This window comes from Lissotriton vulgaris, chromosome 10 (assembly GCF_964263255.1).
Source record: "Lissotriton vulgaris chromosome 10, aLisVul1.2, whole genome shotgun sequence".
Lineage (NCBI taxonomy): Eukaryota > Metazoa > Chordata > Amphibia > Caudata > Salamandridae > Lissotriton > Lissotriton vulgaris.
In genome coordinates, this window is record NC_141698.1 from 536,528,396 (window position 1) to 536,546,774 (window position 18,379).

Below are 18,379 nucleotides of genomic sequence, written 5' to 3' on the forward strand. Positions count from 1 at the left end.
ATTTTGTGTGAGCTATGTTGTATTGTTGGGGCCTTTACACCTGTGACATTGCTGTGAACGTTGTAAGTGGAAACGTTGGCAGGTGCAGACAGAAAAGTCAGAACTAAGCACACCCTGAGCCGTCAGGATGGCCGAGTGGTCTAAGGCGCCAGACTCAAGAGAGCTTGATCTTCAGTGATGCTGAGCCTTCTGGTCTCCTCATGGAGGCGTGGGTTCAAATCCCACTTCTGACAGTTCCCTTTTACACCCTTAAGTCTTCCTAATGTTTGCAGTGCATTCCCCAGACACACCACAATATTTACAGGAACCTGTAATAAATAAAGAGAAATCCACCAGGCTGGGCCCTCAATCACAATTCCATGTATTTCTGAAAGGGACACCTCAGGCACACCTTCCATTACATTTGCACTCCATCACAGTAACTGCCATGCTGGGTTTCGAAATAAGCAGTTGATCCCATCATTTGTTGTGAGGCTCTCCTGCCACCTTTTTGGCAGAGAAGGCACTGTCCCTGCAACAACACAGGCAGACATGTTCAACAGGGCTTCCTGGTTATGTGGGAGGAGCAGATTGCCAATGGTCCCCCCTTGCAAATTCTAATTTACATAAGGAAGACAGAGAGGTAGCTGGGAGTAGGCACTACACACGGACATTGCACTCCCTCTTGTGATTTGCAGCCAATTCTAGATTGAGGCAGGAGGAAAGGAGGAGACTCGCCCAACAATGGCCATACTGGGAAGTCAGCCACTCTGGGTCTCCCAGGTGAATGTTTCAGGCCTGTGAGCCACTCATATAAATCTCGCCTGATCGAGCCTGATCGAGCGCTGAGCGAGCGCGTTTGAATCCAAATATCAAACACCTCTTTCTCAGGCGCAAGAAATGGTGGGCCCTTCATTGCTTCTGGTGTGGAAGTCTATGGAGCAAGGGTCCAGGACTTGCAGAGGAGTACAAGTGCCAGAAAGTGCTTGCTGTTCTCATCTGTGCCTTTTTACTGCTCACTGGCCGATAGGAGATTGGCTGCCCCCTTCCTTGCTGGAGTGAAAAAACAACAACTTGAGAGAAAACATGACTTTGTGTGGCTCACTTATAGGGAGACGAGCCAAATAGCCCTGCTGTTTTTTGAAAGACACTTCAGTAATTGTTCAAAATGTCTCCTGGCCACTCAGGCTCGTTGGTCTAGGGGTATGATTCTCGCTTCGGGTGCGAGAGGTCCCGGGTTCAAATCCCGGACGAGCCCATCCTGTGGAAGTTTTCAGGCTGCTTGTCATATAGGAGCCTTTCTTCTTTTCAATGCTATAAGACGCTGTGTATGTCGAGAAGGTTCCTTACCCTGCACGCTATTTTCCACTTTTGACATGATAAAGGAGTGCAGGACTTCCTTGCAACTGCTTTTCTGGGCTGGACCAGCAGTGTAGGAACTTTACATGCAAAGAGTTTTTCTAGTGTCATTTCAGGATATGGTTTCAAAATCGCCTCTTGGGGAAAAAAGTGGTCCTCATTCCTGTCTTCCAAAGAAAGAGAGACCGGGTAAGGAGAGCCCAACTTTGAGCTTCAAGGACGTTGGCCCTTAGTCTGTGCGTTCCAACCCAATACACGCCAACAAGATTCCTGAGGTAGTGTCTGTTTCTGTAGTGTAGTGGTTATCACGTTCGCCTTACACGCGAAAGGTCCCTGCTTCGAGACCGGGCAGAAATGCAGCTTGCTGTTTTTCACAGTGTTTGCATTTACTGGCTCACTTTATAGAAAAGCTGAGATAATAGAGGCTGTCTATTCCTCACCAGCCTGACGTAGTGTGCTCCAGAGACCTCAGTGACAGCTCGAAAAGAGAAGTGACGATAGCTTGCGCCATTCGCTTGCTCGCACTTTGCTCTGTAGGGTGGGCCTACTTCATGAAAGCAAGGCATGAGAGAAGAAATGCTTCTCTTGTCCTCACCACGAGCAGACACTTAAAGCAAACAAACTGTCTGAAGGACAGAGGCTTTTTAATTTCTTGTTTGATGACGGTCATGGAAAAGACAGCAATCATATTGCAGAACAGAGCAGCATGTACTGGCTAGCTGCCACTAACCCCTGGAGCCGTGTCAGAGGTGACTCTTGCGTGGCTCGTTGGTCTAGGGGTATGATTCTCGCTTAGGGTGCGAGAGGTCCCGGGTTCAAATCCCGGACGAGCCCTTTTTAGAGGTAAACATACAAACCCTACTAAAAAAGCACTATGACTATTTCTCGTTATACTGGGTGCATTGTTGCACAACATATTTCTAACCTCAGAAGAAAAATGGATCACCATGCTTTATCTGCCTACCTGCTTAGTCTCAGTGTGTCCCAGGTGATGCTTTCCCAAGCTGTACTCGCTGGCATTTAGGCATCAGATATTTGCCTGTCGATGCCTGCACAAGTGAGTTTTGAATACGTCTAATTGCAAGCATGTTGGATGATATCTCTGAGGTTTTCACACTTGTTCTGCACATTCTGAGCCGCTGCTGATACAGCAGAATAGAAGTAGGGTGAAGACTTGAGAGAAACTTTCCTCTAACAGTAGAAAGCACCAAGGTAGTTTCTGTAGTGTAGTGGTCATCACGTTCGCCTAACACGCGAAAGGTCCCCGGTTCGAGACGGGGCAGAAACACTGTGCATTGGATGCTTTTTTTGTGCACACTCTAAAACCTTATTATCTCAATGCAAGTTTAAGAAGAGGTGGTCTTTGAACACAGTGAGCCGCGAGAATTTTTTTTTACCTTTGCAGACGAAACAAAGTTATCTCCATCGATCATCTGGGGGTTGTTCTTGGGCCTATTTTTATTTTGTGTGAGCTATGTTGTATTGTTGGGGCCTTTACACCTGTGACATTTCTGTGAACGTTGTAAGTGGAAACGTTGGCAGGTGCAGACAGAAAAGTCAGAACTAAGCACACCCTGAGCCGTCAGGATGGCCGAGTGGTCTAAGGTGCCAGACTCAAGAGAGCTTGATCTTCAGTGATGCTGAGCCTTCTGGTCTCCTCATGGAGGCGTGGGTTCAAATCCCACTTCTGACAGGTCCCTTTTACACCCTTAAGTCTTCCTAATTTTTGCAGTGCATTCCCCACACACACCACAATATTTGCGGGAACCTGTAGTAAATAAAGAGAAATCCACCAGGCTGGGCCCTCAATTACAATTCCATGTATTTCTGAAAGTGACACCTCAGGCACACCTTCCATTACATTTGCAATCCATCACAGTAACTGCCTTGCTGGGTTTCGAAATAAGCAGTTGATCCCATCATTTGTTGTGAGGCTCTCCTGCCACCTTTTTGGCAGAGAAGGCACTGTCCCTGCAACAACACAGGCAGACATGTTCAACAGGGCTTCCTGGTTATGTGGGAGGAGCAGATTGCCAATGGTCCCCCCTTGAAAATTCTAATTTACATAAGGAAGACAGAGAGGTAGCTGGTAGTAGGCACTACACACGGACATTGCACTCCCTCTTGTGATTTGCAGCCAATTCTAGATTGAGGCAGGAGGAAAGGAGGAGACTCGCCCAACAATGGCCATACTGGGAAGTCAGCCACTCTGGGTCTCCCAGGTGAATGTTTCAGGCCTGTGAGCCACTCATATAAATCTCGCCTGATCGAGCCTGATCGAGCGCTGAGCGAGCGCGTTTGAATCCAAATATCAAACACCTCTTTCTCAGGCGCAAGAAATGGTGGGCCCTTCATTGCTTCTGGTGTGGAAGTCTATGGAGCAAGGGTCCAGGACTTGCAGAGGAGTACAAGTGCCAGAAAGTGCTTGCTGTTCTCATCTGTGCCTTTTTACTGCTCACTGGCCGATAGGAGATTGGCTGCCCCCTTCCTTGCTGGAGTGAAAAAACAACAACTTGAGAGAAAACATGACTTTGTGTGGCTCACTTATAGGGAGACGAGCCAAATAGCCCTGCTGTTTTCTGAAAGACGCTTCAGTAATTGTTCAAAATGTCTCCTGGCCACTCAGGCTCGTTGGTCTAGGGGTATGATTCTCGCTTCGGGTGCGAGAGGTCCCGGGTTCAAATCCCGGACGAGCCCATCCTGTGGAAGTTTTCATGCTGCTTGTCATATAGGAGCCTTTCTTCTTTTCAATGCTATAAGACGCTGTGTATGTCGAGAAGGTTCCTTACCCTGCACGCTATTTTCCACTTTTGACATGATAAAGGAGTGCAGGACTTCCTTGCAACTGCTTTTCTGGGCTGGACCAGCAGTGTAGGAACATTACATGCAAAGAGTTTTTCTAGTGTCATTTCAGGATATGGTTTCAAAATCGCCTCTTGGGGAAAAAAGTGGTCCTCATTCCTGTCTTCCAAAGAAAGAGAGACCGGGTAAGGAGAGCCCAACTTTGAGCTTCAAGGACGTTGGCCCTTAGTCTGTGCGTTCCAACCCAATACACGCCAACAAGATTCCTGAGGTAGTGTCTGTTTCTGTAGTGTAGTGGTTATCACGTTCGCCTTACACGCGAAAGGTCCCTGGTTCGAGACCGGGCAGAAATGCAGCTTGCTGTTTTTCACAGTGTTTGCATTTACTGGCTCACTTTATAGAAAAGCTGAGATAATAGAGGCTGTCTATTCCTCACCAGCCTGACGTAGTGTGCTCCAGAGACCTCAGTGACAGCTCGAAAAGAGAAGTGACGATAGCTTGCGCCATTCGCTTGCTCGCACTTTGCTCTGTAGGGTCGGCCTACTTCATGAAAGCAAGGCATGAGAGAAGAAATGCTTCTCTTGTCCTCACCACGAGCAGACACTTAAAGCAAACAAACTGTCTGAAGGACAGAGGCTTTTTAATTTCTTGTTTGATGACGGTCATGGAAAAGACAGCAATCATATTGCAGAACAGAGCAGCATGTACTGGCTAGCTGCCACTAACCCCTGGAGCCGTGTCAGAGGTGACTCTTGCGTGGCTCGTTGGTCTAGGGGTATGATTCTCGCTTAGGGTGCGAGAGGTCCCGGGTTCAAATCCCGGACGAGCCCTTTTTAGAGGTAAACATACAAACCCTACTAAAAAAGCACTATGACTATTTCTCGTTATACTGGGTGCATTGTTGCACAACATATTTCTAACCTCAGAAGAAAAATGGATCACCATGCTTTATCTGCCTACCTGCTTAGTCTCAGTGTGTCCCAGGTGATGCTTTCCCAAGCTGTACTCGCTGGCATTTAGGCATCAGATATTTGCCTGTCGATGCCTGCACAAGTGAGTTTTGAATACGTCTAATTGCAAGCATGTTGGATGATATCTCTGAGGTTTTCACACTTGTTCTGCACATTCTGAGCCGCTGCTGATACAGCAGAATAGAAGTAGGGTGAAGGCTTGAGAGAAACTTTCCTCTAACAGTAGAAAGCACCAAGGTAGTTTCTGTAGTGTAGTGGTCATCACGTTCGCCTAACACGCGAAAGGTCCCCGGTTCGAGACGGGGCAGAAACACTGTGCATTGGATGCTTTTTTTGTGCACACTCTAAAACCTTATTATCTCAATGCAAGTTTAAGAAGAGGTGGTCTTTGAACACAGTGAGCCGCGAGAATTTTTTTTTACCTTTGCAGACGAAACAAAGTTATCTCCATCGATCATCTGGGGGTTGTTCTTGGGCCTATTTTTATTTTGTGTGAGCTATGTTGTATTGTTGGGGCCTTTACACCTGTGACATTTCTGTGAACGTTGTAAGTGGAAACGTTGGCAGGTGCAGACAGAAAAGTCAGAACTAAGCACACCCTGAGCCGTCAGGATGGCCGAGTGGTCTAAGGCGCCAGACTCAAGAGAGCTTGATCTTCAGTCATGCTGAGCCTTCTGGTCTCCTCATGGAGGCGTGGGTTCAAATCCCACTTCTGACAGGTCCCTTTTACACCCTTAAGTCTTCCTAATTTTTGCAGTGCATTCCCCACACACACCACAATATTTGCGGGAACCTGTAGTAAATAAAGAGAAATCCACCAGGCTGGGCCCTCAATCACAATTCCATGTATTTCTGAAAGTGACACCTCAGGCACACCTTCCATTACATTTGCAATCCATCACAGTAACTGCCTTGCTGGGTTTCGAAATAAGCAGTTGATCCCATCATTTGTTGTGAGGCTCTCCTGCCACCTTTTTGGCAGAGAAGGCACTGTCCCTGCAACAACACAGGCAGACATGTTCAACAGGGCTTCCTGGTTATGTGGGAGGAGCAGATTGCCAATGGTCCCCCCTTGAAAATTCTAATTTACATAAGGAAGACAGAGAGGTAGCTGGTAGTAGGCACTACACACGGACATTGCACTCCCTCTTGTGATTTGCAGCCAATTCTAGATTGAGGCAGGAGGAAAGGAGGAGACTCGCCCAACAATGGCCATACTGGGAAGTCAGCCACTCTGGGTCTCCCAGGTGAATGTTTCAGGCCTGTGAGCCACTCATATAAATCTCGCCTGATCTCGCCTGATCGAGCGCTGAGCGAGCGCGTTTGAATCCAAATATCAAACACCTCTTTCTCAGGCGCAAGAAATGGTGGGCCCTTCATTGCTTCTGGTGTGGAAGTCTATGGAGCAAGGGTCCAGGACTTGCAGAGGAGTACAAGTGCCAGAAAGTGCTTGCTGTTCTCATCTGTGCCTTTTTACTGCTCACTGGCCGATAGGAGATTGGCTGCCCCCTTCCTTGCTGGAGTGAAAAAACAACAACTTGAGAGAAAACATGACTTTGTGTGGCTCACTTATAGGGAGACGAGCCAAATAGCCCTGCTGTTTTCTGAAAGACGCTTCAGTAATTGTTCAAAATGTCTCCTGGCCACTCAGGCTCGTTGGTCTAGGGGTATGATTCTCGCTTCGGGTGCGAGAGGTCCCGGGTTCAAATCCCGGACGAGCCCATCCTGTGGAAGTTTTCAGGCTGCTTGTCATATAGGAGCCTTTCTTCTTTTCAATGCTATAAGACGCTGTGTATGTCGAGAAGGTTCCTTACCCTGCACGCTATTTTCCACTTTTGACATGATAAAGGAGTGCAGGACTTCCTTGCAACTGCTTTTCTGGGCTGGACCAGCAGTGTAGGAACATTACATGCAAAGAGTTTTTCTAGTGTCATTTCAGGATATGGTTTCAAAATCGCCTCTTGGGGAAAAAAGTGGTCCTCATTCCTGTCTTCCAAAGAAAGAGAGACCGGGTAAGGAGAGCCCAACTTTGAGCTTCAAGGACGTTGGCCCTTAGTCTGTGCGTTCCAACCCAATACACGCCAACAAGATTCCTGAGGTAGTGTCTGTTTCTGTAGTGTAGTGGTTATCACGTTCGCCTTACACGCGAAAGGTCCCTGGTTCGAGACCGGGCAGAAATGCAGCTTGCTGTTTTTCACAGTGTTTGCATTTACTGGCTCACTTTATAGAAAAGCTGAGATAATAGAGGCTGTCTATTCCTCACCAGCCTGACGTAGTGTGCTCCAGAGATCTCAGTGACAGCTCGAAAAGAGAAGTGACGATAGCTTGCGCCATTCGCTTGCTCGCACTTTGCTCTGTAGGGTGGGCCTACTTCATGAAAGCAAGGCATGAGAGAAGAAATGCTTCTCTTGTCCTCACCACGAGCAGACACTTAAAGCAAACAAACTGTCTGAAGGACAGAGGCTTTTTAATTTCTTGTTTGATGACGGTCATGGAAAAGACAGCAATCATATTGCAGAACAGAGCAGCATGTACTGGCTAGCTGCCACTAACCCCTGGAGCCGTGTCAGAGGTGACTCTTGCGTGGCTCGTTGGTCTAGGGGTATGATTCTCGCTTAGGGTGCGAGAGGTCCCGGGTTCAAATCCCGGACGAGCCCTTTTTAGAGGTAAACATACAAACCCTACTAAAAAAGCACTATGCCTGACTATTTCTCGTTATACTGGGTGCATTGTTGCACAACATATTTCTAACCTCAGAAGAAAAATGGATCACCATGCTTTATCTGCCTACCTGCTTAGTCTCAGTGTGTCCCAGGTGATGCTTTCCCAAGCTGTACTCGCTGGCATTTAGGCATCAGATATTTGCCTGTCGATGCCTGCACAAGTGAGTTTTGAATACGTCTAATTGCAAGCATGTTGGATGATATCTCTGAGGTTTTCACACTTGTTCTGCATATTCTGAGCCGCTGCTGATACAGCAGAATAGAAGTAGGGTGAAGACTTGAGAGAAACTTTCCTCTAACAGTAGAAAGCACCAAGGTAGTTTCTGTAGTGTAGTGGTCATCACGTTCGCCTAACACGCGAAAGGTCCCCGGTTCGAGACCGGGCAGAAACACTGTGCATTGGATGCTTTTTTTGTGCACACTCTAAAACCTTATTATCTCAATGCAAGTTTAAGAAGAGGTGGTCTTTGAACACAGTGAGCCGCGAGAATTTTTTTTAACCTTTGCAGACGAAACAAAGTTATCTCCATCGATCATCTGGGGGTTGTTCTTGGGCCTATTTTTATTTTGTGTGAGCTATGTTGTATTGTTGGGGCCTTTACACCTGTGACATTGCTGTGAACGTTGTAAGTGGAAACGTTGGCAGGTGCAGACAGAAAAGTCAGAACTAAGCACACCCTGAGCCGTCAGGATGGCCGATTGGTCTAAGGCGCCAGACTCAAGAGAGCTTGATCTTCAGTGATGCTGAGCCTTCTGGTCTCCTCATGGAGGCGTGGGTTCAAATCCCACTTCTGACAGTTCCCTTTTACACCCTTAAGTCTTCCTAATGTTTGCAGTGCATTCCCCAGACACACCACAATATTTACAGGAACCTGTAATAAATAAAGAGAAATCCACCAGGCTGGGCCCTCAATCACAATTCCATGTATTTCTGAAAGGGACACCTCAGGCACACCTTCCATTACATTTGCACTCCATCACAGTAACTGCCATGCTGGGTTTCGAAATAAGCAGTTGATCCCATCATTTGTTGTGAGGCTCTCCTGCCACCTTTTTGGCAGAGAAGGCACTGTCCCTGCAACAACACAGGCAGACATGTTCAACAGGGCTTCCTGGTTATGTGGGAGGAGCAGATTGCCAATGGTCCCCCCTTGCAAATTCTAATTTACATAAGGAAGACAGAGAGGTAGCTGGGAGTAGGCACTACACACGGACATTGCACTCCCTCTTGTGATTTGCAGCCAATTCTAGATTGAGGCAGGAGGAAAGGAGGAGACTCGCCCAACAATGGCCATACTGGGAAGTCAGCCACTCTGGGTCTCCCAGGTGAATGTTTCAGGCCTGTGAGCCACTCATATAAATCTCGCCTGATCGAGCCTGATCGAGCGCTGAGCGAGCGCGTTTGAATCCAAATATCAAACACCTCTTTCTCAGGCGCAAGAAATGGTGGGCCCTTCATTGCTTCTGGTGTGGAAGTCTATGGAGCAAGGGTCCAGGACTTGCAGAGGAGTACAAGTGCCAGAAAGTGCTTGCTGTTCTCATCTGTGCCTTTTTACTGCTCACTGGCCGATAGGAGATTGGCTGCCCCCTTCCTTGCTGGAGTGAAAAAACAACAACTTGAGAGAAAACATGACTTTGTGTGGCTCACTTATAGGGAGACGAGCCAAATAGCCCTGCTGTTTTTTGAAAGACACTTCAGTAATTGTTCAAAATGTCTCCTGGCCACTCAGGCTCGTTGGTCTAGGGGTATGATTCTCGCTTCGGGTGCGAGAGGTCCCGGGTTCAAATCCCGGACGAGCCCATCCTGTGGAAGTTTTCAGGCTGCTTGTCATATAGGAGCCTTTCTTCTTTTCAATGCTATAAGACGCTGTGTATGTCGAGAAGGTTCCTTACCCTGCACGCTATTTTCCACTTTTGACATGATAAAGGAGTGCAGGACTTCCTTGCAACTGCTTTTCTGGGCTGGACCAGCAGTGTAGGAACATTACATGCAAAGAGTTTTTCTAGTGTCATTTCAGGATATGGTTTCAAAATCGCCTCTTGGGGAAAAAAGTGGTCCTCATTCCTGTCTTCCAAAGAAAGAGAGACCGGGTAAGGAGAGCCCAACTTTGAGCTTCAAGGACGTTGGCCCTTAGTCTGTGCGTTCCAACCCAATACACGCCAACAAGATTCCTGAGGTAGTGTCTGTTTCTGTAGTGTAGTGGTTATCACGTTCGCCTTACACGCGAAAGGTCCCTGGTTCGAGACCGGGCAGAAATGCAGCTTGCTGTTTTTCACAGTGTTTGCATTTACTGGCTCACTTTATAGAAAAGCTGAGATAATAGAGGCTGTCTATTCCTCACCAGCCTGACGTAGTGTGCTCCAGAGACCTCAGTGACAGCTCGAAAAGAGAAGTGACGATAGCTTGCGCCATTCGCTTGCTCGCACTTTGCTCTGTAGGGTGGGCCTACTTCATGAAAGCAAGGCATGAGAGAAGAAATGCTTCTCTTGTCCTCACCACGAGCAGACACTTAAAGCAAACAAACTGTCTGAAGGACAGAGGCTTTTTAATTTCTTGTTTGATGACGGTCATGGAAAAGACAGCAATCATATTGCAGAACAGAGCAGCATGTACTGGCTAGCTGCCACTAACCCCTGGAGCCGTGTCAGAGGTGACTCTTGCGTGGCTCGTTGGTCTAGGGGTATGATTCTCGCTTAGGGTGCGAGAGGTCCCGGGTTCAAATCCCGGACGAGCCCTTTTTAGAGGTAAACATACAACCCTACTAAAAAAGCACTATGACTATTTCTCGTTATACTGGGTGCATTGTTGCACAACATATTTCTAACCTCAGAAGAAAAATGGATCACCATGCTTTATCTGCCTACCTGCTTAGTCTCAGTGTGTCCCAGGTGATGCTTTCCCAAGCTGTACTCGCTGGCATTTAGGCATCAGATATTTGCCTGTCGATGCCTGCACAAGTGAGTTTTGAATACGTCTAATTGCAAGCATGTTGGATGATATCTCTGAGGTTTTCACACTTGTTCTGCACATTCTGAGCCGCTGCTGATACAGCAGAATAGAAGTAGGGTGAAGACTTGAGAGAAACTTTCCTCTAACAGTAGAAAGCACCAAGGTAGTTTCTGTAGTGTAGTGGTCATCACGTTCGCCTAACACGCGAAAGGTCCCCGGTTCGAGACGGGGCAGAAACACTGTGCATTGGATGCTTTTTTTGTGCACACTCTAAAACCTTATTATCTCAATGCAAGTTTAAGAAGAGGTGGTCTTTGAACACAGTGAGGCGCGAGAATTTTTTTTTACCTTTGCAGACGAAACAAAGTTATCTCCATCGATCATCTGGGGGTTGTTCTTGGGCCTATTTTTATTTTGTGTGAGCTATGTTGTATTGTTGGGGCCTTTACACCTGTGACATTGCTGTGAACGTTGTAAGTGGAAACGTTGGCAGGTGCAGACAGAAAAGTCAGAACTAAGCACACCCTGAGCCGTCAGGATGGCCGAGTGGTCTAAGGCGCCAGACTCAAGAGAGCTTGATCTTCAGTGATGCTGAGCCTTCTGGTCTCCTCATGGAGGCGTGGGTTCAAATCCCACTTCTGACAGGTCCCTTTTACACCCTTAAGTCTTCCTAATTTTTGCAGTGCATTCCCCACACACACCACAATATTTGCGGGAACCTGTAGTAAATAAAGAGAAATCCACCAGGCTGGGCCCTCAATTACAATTCCATGTATTTCTGAAAGTGACACCTCAGGCACACCTTCCATTACATTTGCAATCCATCACAGTAACTGCCTTGCTGGGTTTCGAAATAAGCAGTTGATCCCATCATTTGTTGTGAGGCTCTCCTGCCACCTTTTTGGCAGAGAAGGCACTGTCCCTGCAACAACACAGGCAGACATGTTCAACAGGGCTTCCTGGTTATGTGGGAGGAGCAGATTGCCAATGGTCCCCCCTTGAAAATTCTAATTTACATAAGGAAGACAGAGAGGTAGCTGGGAGTAGGCACTACACACGGACATTGCACTCCCTCTTGTGATTTGCAGCCAATTCTAGATTGAGGCAGGAGGAAAGGAGGAGACTCGCCCAACAATGGCCATACTGGGAAGTCAGCCACTCTGGGTCTCCCAGGTGAATGTTTCAGGCCTGTGAGCCACTCATATAAATCTCGCCTGATCGAGCCTGATCGAGCGCTGAGCGAGCGCGTTTGAATCCAAATATCAAACACCTCTTTCTCAGGCGCAAGAAATGGTGGGCCCTTCATTGCTTCTGGTGTGGAAGTCTATGGAGCAAGGGTCCAGGACTTGCAGAGGAGTACAAGTGCCAGAAAGTGCTTGCTGTTCTCATCTGTGCCTTTTTACTGCTCACTGGCCGATAGGAGATTGGCTGCCCCCTTCCTTGCTGGAGTGAAAAAACAACAACTTGAGAGAAAACATGACTTTGTGTGGCTCACTTATAGGGAGACGAGCCAAATAGCCCTGCTGTTTTCTGAAAGACGCTTCAGTAATTGTTCAAAATGTCTCCTGGCCACTCAGGCTCGTTGGTCTAGGGGTATGATTCTCGCTTCGGGTGCGAGAGGTCCCGGGTTCAAATCCCGGACGAGCCCATCCTGTGGAAGTTTTCAGGCTGCTTGTCATATAGGAGCCTTTCTTCTTTTCAATGCTATAAGACGCTGTGTATGTCGAGAAGGTTCCTTACCCTGCACGCTATTTTCCACTTTTGACATGATAAAGGAGTGCAGGACTTCCTTGCAACTGCTTTTCTGGGCTGGACCAGCAGTGTAGGAACATTACATGCAAAGAGTTTTTCTAGTGTCATTTCAGGATATGGTTTCAAAATCGCCTCTTGGGGAAAAAAGTGGTCCTCATTCCTGTCTTCCAAAGAAAGAGAGACCGGGTAAGGAGAGCCCAACTTTGAGCTTCAAGGACGTTGGCCCTTAGTCTGTGCGTTCCAACCCAATACACGCCAACAAGATTCCTGAGGTAGTGTCTGTTTCTGTAGTGTAGTGGTTATCACGTTCGCCTTACACGCGAAAGGTCCCTGGTTCGAGACCGGGCAGAAATGCAGCTTGCTGTTTTTCACAGTGTTTGCATTTACTGGCTCACTTTATAGAAAAGCTGAGATAATAGAGGCTGTCTATTCCTCACCAGCCTGACGTAGTGTGCTCCAGAGACCTCAGTGACAGCTCGAAAAGAGAAGTGACGATAGCTTGCGCCATTCGCTTGCTCGCACTTTGCTCTGTAGGGTGGGCCTACTTCATGAAAGCAAGGCATGAGAGAAGAAATGCTTCTCTTGTCCTCACCACGAGCAGACACTTAAAGCAAACAAACTGTCTGAAGGACAGAGGCTTTTTAATTTCTTGTTTGATGACGGTCATGGAAAAGACAGCAATCATATTGCAGAACAGAGCAGCATGTACTGGCTAGCTGCCACTAACCCCTGGAGCCGTGTCAGAGGTGACTCTTGCGTGGCTCGTTGGTCTAGGGGTATGATTCTCGCTTAGGGTGCGAGAGGTCCCGGGTTCAAATCCCGGACGAGCCCTTTTTAGAGGTAAACATACAAACCCTACTAAAAAAGCACTATGACTATTTCTCGTTATACTGGGTGCATTGTTGCACAACATATTTCTAACCTCAGAAGAAAAATGGATCACCATGCTTTATCTGCCTACCTGCTTAGTCTCAGTGTGTCCCAGGTGATGCTTTCCCAAGCTGTACTCGCTGGCATTTAGGCATCAGATATTTGCCTGTCGATGCCTGCACAAGTGAGTTTTGAATACGTCTAATTGCAAGCATGTTGGATGATATCTCTGAGGTTTTCACACTTGTTCTGCACATTCTGAGCCGCTGCTGATACAGCAGAATAGAAGTAGGGTGAAGACTTGAGAGAAACTTTCCTCTAACAGTAGAAAGCACCAAGGTAGTTTCTGTAGTGTAGTGGTCATCACGTTCGCCTAACACGCGAAAGGTCCCCGGTTCGAGACCGGGCAGAAACACTGTGCATTGGATGCTTTTTTTGTGCACACTCTAAAACCTTATTATCTCAATGCAAGTTTAAGAAGAGGTGGTCTTTGAACACAGTGAGCCGCGAGAATTTTTTTTTACCTTTGCAGACGAAACAAAGTTATCTCCATCGATCATCTGGGGGTTGTTCTTGGGCCTATTTTTATTTTGTGTGAGCTATGTTGTATTGTTGGGGCCTTTACACCTGTGACATTTCTGTGAACGTTGTAAGTGGAAACGTTGGCAGGTGCAGACAGAAAAGTCAGAACTAAGCACACCCTGAGCCGTCAGGATGGCCGAGTGGTCTAAGGCGCCAGACTCAAGAGAGCTTGATCTTCAGTGATGCTGAGCCTTCTGGTCTCCTCATGGAGGCGTGGGTTCAAATCCCACTTCTGACAGGTCCCTTTTACACCCTTAAGTCTTCCTAATTTTTGCAGTGCATTCCCCACACACACCACAATATTTGCGGGAACCTGTAGTAAATAAAGAGAAATCCACCAGGCTGGGCCCTCAATCACAATTTCATGTATTTCTGAAAGTGACACCTCAGGCACACCTTCCATTACATTTGCAATCCATCACAGTAACTGCCTTGCTGGGTTTCGAAATAAGCAGTTGATCCCATCATTTGTTGTGAGGCTCTCCTGCCACCTTTTTGGCAGAGAAGGCACTGTCCCTGCAACAACACAGGCAGACATGTTCAACAGGGCTTCCTGGTTATGTGGGAGGAGCAGATTGCCAATGGTCCCCCCTTGAAAATTCTAATTTACATAAGGAAGACAGAGAGGTAGCTGGTAGTAGGCACTACACACGGACATTGCACTCCCTCTTGTGATTTGCAGCCAATTCTAGATTGAGGCAGGAGGAAAGGAGGAGACTCGCCCAACAATGGCCATACTGGGAAGTCAGCCACTCTGGGTCTCCCAGGTGAATGTTTCAGGCCTGTGAGCCACTCATATAAATCTCGCCTGATCTCGCCTGATCGAGCGCTGAGCGAGCGCGTTTGAATCCAAATATCAAACACCTCTTTCTCAGGCGCAAGAAATGGTGGGCCCTTCATTGCTTCTGGTGTGGAAGTCTATGGAGCAAGGGTCCAGGACTTGCAGAGGAGTACAAGTGCCAGAAAGTGCTTGCTGTTCTCATCTGTGCCTTTTTACTGCTCACTGGCCGATAGGAGATTGGCTGCCCCCTTCATTGCTGGAGTGAAAAAACAACAACTTGAGAGAAAACATGACTTTGTGTGGCTCACTTATAGGGAGACGAGCCAAATAGCCCTGCTGTTTTCTGAAAGACGCTTCAGTAATTGTTCAAAATGTCTCCTGGCCACTCAGGCTCGTTGGTCTAGGGGTATGATTCTCGCTTCGGGTGCGAGAGGTCCCGGGTTCAAATCCCGGACGAGCCCATCCTGTGGAAGTTTTCAGGCTGCTTGTCATATAGGAGCCTTTCTTCTTTTCAATGCTATAAGACGCTGTGTATGTCGAGAAGGTTCCTTACCCTGCACGCTATTTTCCACTTTTGACATGATAAAGGAGTGCAGGACTTCCTTGCAACTGCTTTTCTGGGCTGGACCAGCAGTTTAGGAACATTACATGCAAAGAGTTTTTCTAGTGTCATTTCAGGATATGGTTTCAAAATCGCCTCTTGGGGAAAAAAGTGGTCCTCATTCCTGTCTTCCAAAGAAAGAGAGACCGGGTAAGGAGAGCCCAACTTTGAGCTTCAAGGACGTTGGCCCTTAGTCTGTGCGTTCCAACCCAATACACGCCAACAAGATTCCTGAGGTAGTGTCTGTTTCTGTAGTGTAGTGGTTATCACGTTCGCCTTACACGCGAAAGGTCCCTGGTTCGAGACCGGGCAGAAATGCAGCTTGCTGTTTTTCACAGTGTTTGCATTTACTGGCTCACTTTGTAGAAAAGCTGAGATAATAGAGGCTGTCTATTCCTCACCAGCCTGACGTAGTGTGCTCCAGAGATCTCAGTGACAGCTCGAAAAGAGAAGTGACGATAGCTTGCGCCATTCGCTTGCTCGCACTTTGCTCTGTAGGGTGGGCCTACTTCATGAAAGCAAGGCATGAGAGAAGAAATGCTTCTCTTGTCCTCACCACGAGCAGACACTTAAAGCAAACAAACTGTCTGAAGGACAGAGGCTTTTTAATTTCTTGTTTGATGACGGTCATGGAAAAGACAGCAATCATATTGCAGAACAGAGCAGCATGTACTGGCTAGCTGCCACTAACCCCTGGAGCCGTGTCAGAGGTGACTCTTGCGTGGCTCGTTGGTCTAGGGGTATGATTCTCGCTTAGGGTGCGAGAGGTCCCGGGTTCAAATCCCGGACGAGCCCTTTTTAGAGGTAAACATACAAACCCTACTAAAAAAGCACTATGCCTGACTATTTCTCGTTATACTGGGTGCATTGTTGCACAACATATTTCTAACCTCAGAAGAAAAATGGATCACCATGCTTTATCTGCCTACCTGCTTAGTCCCAGTGTGTCCCAGGTGATGCTTTCCCAAGCTGTACTCGCTGGCATTTAGGCATCAGATATTTGCCTTTCGATGCCTGCACAAGTGAGCTTTGAATACGTCTAATTGCAAGCATGTTGGATGATATCTCTGAGGTTTTCACACTTGTTCTGCACATTCTGAGCCGCTGCTGATACAGCAGAATAGAAGTAGGGTGAAGACTTGAGAGAAACTTTCCTCTAACAGTAGAAAGCACCAAGGTAGTTTCTGTAGTGTAGTGGTCATCACGTTCACCTAACACGCGAAAGGTCCCCGGTTCGAGACCGGGCAGAAACACTGTGCATTGGATGCTTTTTTTGTGCACACTCTAAAACCTTATTATCTCAATGCAAGTTTAAGAAGAGGTGGTCTTTGAACACAGTGAGCCGCGAGAATTTTTTTTAACCTTTGCAGACGAAACAAAGTTATCTCCATCGATCATCTGGGGGTTGTTCTTGGGCCTATTTTTATTTTGTGTGAGCTATGTTGTATTGTTGGGGCCTTTACACCTGTGACATTGCTGTGAACGTTGTAAGTGGAAACGTTGGCAGGTGCAGACAGAAAAGTCAGAACTAAGCACACCCTGAGCCGTCAGGATGGCCGAGTGGTCTAAGGCGCCAGACTCAAGAGAGCTTGATCTTCAGTGATGCTGAGCCTTCTGGTCTCCTCATGGAGGCGTGGGTTCAAATCCCACTTCTGACAGTTCCCTTTTACACCCTTAAGTCTTCCTAATGTTTGCAGTGCATTCCCCAGACACACCACAATATTTACAGGAACCTGTAATAAATAAAGAGAAATCCACCAGGCTGGGCCCTCAATCACAATTCCATGTATTTCTGAAAGGGACACCTCAGGCACACCTTCCATTACATTTGCACTCCATCACAGTAACTGCCATGCTGGGTTTCGAAATAAGCAGTTGATCCCATCATTTGTTGTGAGGCTCTCCTGCCACCTTTTTGGCAGAGAAGGCACTGTCCCTGCAACAACACAGGCAGACATGTTCAACAGGGCTTCCTGGTTATGTGGGAGGAGCAGATTGCCAATGGTCCCCCCTTGCAAATTCTAATTTACATAAGGAAGACAGAGAGGTAGCTGGGAGTAGGCACTACACACGGACATTGCACTCCCTCTTGTGATTTGCAGCCAATTCTAGATTGAGGCAGGAGGAAAGGAGGAGACTCGCCCAACAATGGCCATACTGGGAAGTCAGCCACTCTGGGTCTCCCAGGTGAATGTTTCAGGCCTGTGAGCCACTCATATAAATCTCGCCTGATCGAGCCTGATCGAGCGCTGAGCGAGCGCGTTTGAATCCAAATATCAAACACCTCTTTCTCAGGCGCAAGAAATGGTGGGCCCTTCATTGCTTCTGGTGTGGAAGTCTATGGAGCAAGGGTCCAGGACTTGCAGAGGAGTACAAGTGCCAGAAAGTGCTTGCTGTTCTCATCTGTGCCTTTTTACTGCTCACTGGCCGATAGGAGATTGGCTGCCCCCTTCCTTGCTGGAGTGAAAAAACAACAACTTGAGAGAAAACATGACTTTGTGTGGCTCACTTATAGGGAGACGAGCCAAATAGCCCTGCTGTTTTTTGAAAGACACTTCAGTAATTGTTCAAAATGTCTCCTGGCCACTCAGGCTCGTTGGTCTAGGGGTATGATTCTCGCTTCGGGTGCGAGAGGTCCCGGGTTCAAATCCCGGACGAGCCCATCCTGTGGAAGTTTTCAGGCTGCTTGTCATATAGGAGCCTTTCTTCTTTTCAATGCTATAAGACGCTGTGTATGTCGAGAAGGTTCCTTACCCTGCACGCTATTTTCCACTTTTGACATGATAAAGGAGTGCAGGACTTCCTTGCAACTGCTTTTCTGGGCTGGACCAGCAGTGTAGGAACATTACATGCAAAGAGTTTTTCTAGTGTCATTTCAGGATATGGTTTCAAAATCGCCTCTTGGGGAAAAAAGTGGTCCTCATTCCTGTCTTCCAAAGAAAGAGAGACCGGGTAAGGAGAGCCCAACTTTGAGCTTCAAGGACGTTGGCCCTTAGTCTGTGCGTTCCA

General features: G+C 47.5%; 32 non-coding genes across 32 annotated transcripts; all 32 read left to right on the top strand.

The window, feature by feature from the left end:
* Positions 1-121: 121 nt before the first annotated feature.
* TRNAL-CAA (transfer RNA leucine (anticodon CAA)) lies at positions 122-233 on the top strand. The gene is made up of 2 exons: positions 122-159; positions 188-233. It is a non-coding gene; the product is annotated as a tRNA-Leu (tRNA).
* A 932-nt stretch (positions 234-1,165) lies between these two features.
* Positions 1,166-1,237, top strand: TRNAP-CGG (transfer RNA proline (anticodon CGG)). Its single transcript has one exon. It is a non-coding gene; the product is annotated as a tRNA-Pro (tRNA).
* A 385-nt stretch (positions 1,238-1,622) lies between these two features.
* TRNAV-UAC (transfer RNA valine (anticodon UAC)) lies at positions 1,623-1,695 on the top strand. The gene has a single exon. It is a non-coding gene; the product is annotated as a tRNA-Val (tRNA).
* Positions 1,696-2,100: 405 nt separating this feature from the next.
* TRNAP-AGG (transfer RNA proline (anticodon AGG)) lies at positions 2,101-2,172 on the top strand. Its single transcript has one exon. It is a non-coding gene; the product is annotated as a tRNA-Pro (tRNA).
* Positions 2,173-2,553: 381 nt separating this feature from the next.
* Positions 2,554-2,626, top strand: TRNAV-AAC (transfer RNA valine (anticodon AAC)). Its single transcript has one exon. It is a non-coding gene; the product is annotated as a tRNA-Val (tRNA).
* A 293-nt stretch (positions 2,627-2,919) lies between these two features.
* Positions 2,920-3,031, top strand: TRNAL-CAA (transfer RNA leucine (anticodon CAA)). The gene is made up of 2 exons: positions 2,920-2,957; positions 2,986-3,031. It is a non-coding gene; the product is annotated as a tRNA-Leu (tRNA).
* Positions 3,032-3,963: 932 nt separating this feature from the next.
* Positions 3,964-4,035, top strand: TRNAP-CGG (transfer RNA proline (anticodon CGG)). Its single transcript has one exon. It is a non-coding gene; the product is annotated as a tRNA-Pro (tRNA).
* Positions 4,036-4,420: 385 nt separating this feature from the next.
* TRNAV-UAC (transfer RNA valine (anticodon UAC)) lies at positions 4,421-4,493 on the top strand. Its single transcript has one exon. It is a non-coding gene; the product is annotated as a tRNA-Val (tRNA).
* A 405-nt stretch (positions 4,494-4,898) lies between these two features.
* On the top strand, positions 4,899-4,970 carry TRNAP-AGG (transfer RNA proline (anticodon AGG)). The gene has a single exon. It is a non-coding gene; the product is annotated as a tRNA-Pro (tRNA).
* A 381-nt stretch (positions 4,971-5,351) lies between these two features.
* On the top strand, positions 5,352-5,424 carry TRNAV-AAC (transfer RNA valine (anticodon AAC)). Its single transcript has one exon. It is a non-coding gene; the product is annotated as a tRNA-Val (tRNA).
* A 293-nt stretch (positions 5,425-5,717) lies between these two features.
* TRNAL-CAA (transfer RNA leucine (anticodon CAA)) lies at positions 5,718-5,829 on the top strand. The gene is made up of 2 exons: positions 5,718-5,755; positions 5,784-5,829. It is a non-coding gene; the product is annotated as a tRNA-Leu (tRNA).
* A 932-nt stretch (positions 5,830-6,761) lies between these two features.
* On the top strand, positions 6,762-6,833 carry TRNAP-CGG (transfer RNA proline (anticodon CGG)). The gene has a single exon. It is a non-coding gene; the product is annotated as a tRNA-Pro (tRNA).
* A 385-nt stretch (positions 6,834-7,218) lies between these two features.
* On the top strand, positions 7,219-7,291 carry TRNAV-UAC (transfer RNA valine (anticodon UAC)). The gene has a single exon. It is a non-coding gene; the product is annotated as a tRNA-Val (tRNA).
* Positions 7,292-7,696: 405 nt separating this feature from the next.
* On the top strand, positions 7,697-7,768 carry TRNAP-AGG (transfer RNA proline (anticodon AGG)). The gene has a single exon. It is a non-coding gene; the product is annotated as a tRNA-Pro (tRNA).
* Positions 7,769-8,153: 385 nt separating this feature from the next.
* Positions 8,154-8,226, top strand: TRNAV-AAC (transfer RNA valine (anticodon AAC)). Its single transcript has one exon. It is a non-coding gene; the product is annotated as a tRNA-Val (tRNA).
* Positions 8,227-8,519: 293 nt separating this feature from the next.
* Positions 8,520-8,631, top strand: TRNAL-CAA (transfer RNA leucine (anticodon CAA)). The gene is made up of 2 exons: positions 8,520-8,557; positions 8,586-8,631. It is a non-coding gene; the product is annotated as a tRNA-Leu (tRNA).
* A 932-nt stretch (positions 8,632-9,563) lies between these two features.
* Positions 9,564-9,635, top strand: TRNAP-CGG (transfer RNA proline (anticodon CGG)). Its single transcript has one exon. It is a non-coding gene; the product is annotated as a tRNA-Pro (tRNA).
* Positions 9,636-10,020: 385 nt separating this feature from the next.
* On the top strand, positions 10,021-10,093 carry TRNAV-UAC (transfer RNA valine (anticodon UAC)). The gene has a single exon. It is a non-coding gene; the product is annotated as a tRNA-Val (tRNA).
* A 405-nt stretch (positions 10,094-10,498) lies between these two features.
* Positions 10,499-10,570, top strand: TRNAP-AGG (transfer RNA proline (anticodon AGG)). Its single transcript has one exon. It is a non-coding gene; the product is annotated as a tRNA-Pro (tRNA).
* Positions 10,571-10,950: 380 nt separating this feature from the next.
* Positions 10,951-11,023, top strand: TRNAV-AAC (transfer RNA valine (anticodon AAC)). Its single transcript has one exon. It is a non-coding gene; the product is annotated as a tRNA-Val (tRNA).
* A 293-nt stretch (positions 11,024-11,316) lies between these two features.
* TRNAL-CAA (transfer RNA leucine (anticodon CAA)) lies at positions 11,317-11,428 on the top strand. Its single transcript has 2 exons — positions 11,317-11,354; positions 11,383-11,428. It is a non-coding gene; the product is annotated as a tRNA-Leu (tRNA).
* A 932-nt stretch (positions 11,429-12,360) lies between these two features.
* Positions 12,361-12,432, top strand: TRNAP-CGG (transfer RNA proline (anticodon CGG)). Its single transcript has one exon. It is a non-coding gene; the product is annotated as a tRNA-Pro (tRNA).
* Positions 12,433-12,817: 385 nt separating this feature from the next.
* Positions 12,818-12,890, top strand: TRNAV-UAC (transfer RNA valine (anticodon UAC)). The gene has a single exon. It is a non-coding gene; the product is annotated as a tRNA-Val (tRNA).
* Positions 12,891-13,295: 405 nt separating this feature from the next.
* On the top strand, positions 13,296-13,367 carry TRNAP-AGG (transfer RNA proline (anticodon AGG)). The gene has a single exon. It is a non-coding gene; the product is annotated as a tRNA-Pro (tRNA).
* A 381-nt stretch (positions 13,368-13,748) lies between these two features.
* TRNAV-AAC (transfer RNA valine (anticodon AAC)) lies at positions 13,749-13,821 on the top strand. The gene has a single exon. It is a non-coding gene; the product is annotated as a tRNA-Val (tRNA).
* A 293-nt stretch (positions 13,822-14,114) lies between these two features.
* On the top strand, positions 14,115-14,226 carry TRNAL-CAA (transfer RNA leucine (anticodon CAA)). Its single transcript has 2 exons — positions 14,115-14,152; positions 14,181-14,226. It is a non-coding gene; the product is annotated as a tRNA-Leu (tRNA).
* Positions 14,227-15,158: 932 nt separating this feature from the next.
* On the top strand, positions 15,159-15,230 carry TRNAP-CGG (transfer RNA proline (anticodon CGG)). The gene has a single exon. It is a non-coding gene; the product is annotated as a tRNA-Pro (tRNA).
* Positions 15,231-15,615: 385 nt separating this feature from the next.
* Positions 15,616-15,688, top strand: TRNAV-UAC (transfer RNA valine (anticodon UAC)). Its single transcript has one exon. It is a non-coding gene; the product is annotated as a tRNA-Val (tRNA).
* A 405-nt stretch (positions 15,689-16,093) lies between these two features.
* On the top strand, positions 16,094-16,165 carry TRNAP-AGG (transfer RNA proline (anticodon AGG)). Its single transcript has one exon. It is a non-coding gene; the product is annotated as a tRNA-Pro (tRNA).
* Positions 16,166-16,550: 385 nt separating this feature from the next.
* TRNAV-AAC (transfer RNA valine (anticodon AAC)) lies at positions 16,551-16,623 on the top strand. The gene has a single exon. It is a non-coding gene; the product is annotated as a tRNA-Val (tRNA).
* Positions 16,624-16,916: 293 nt separating this feature from the next.
* On the top strand, positions 16,917-17,028 carry TRNAL-CAA (transfer RNA leucine (anticodon CAA)). Its single transcript has 2 exons — positions 16,917-16,954; positions 16,983-17,028. It is a non-coding gene; the product is annotated as a tRNA-Leu (tRNA).
* A 932-nt stretch (positions 17,029-17,960) lies between these two features.
* TRNAP-CGG (transfer RNA proline (anticodon CGG)) lies at positions 17,961-18,032 on the top strand. The gene has a single exon. It is a non-coding gene; the product is annotated as a tRNA-Pro (tRNA).
* The last annotated feature ends 347 nt before the right edge of the window (positions 18,033-18,379 follow it).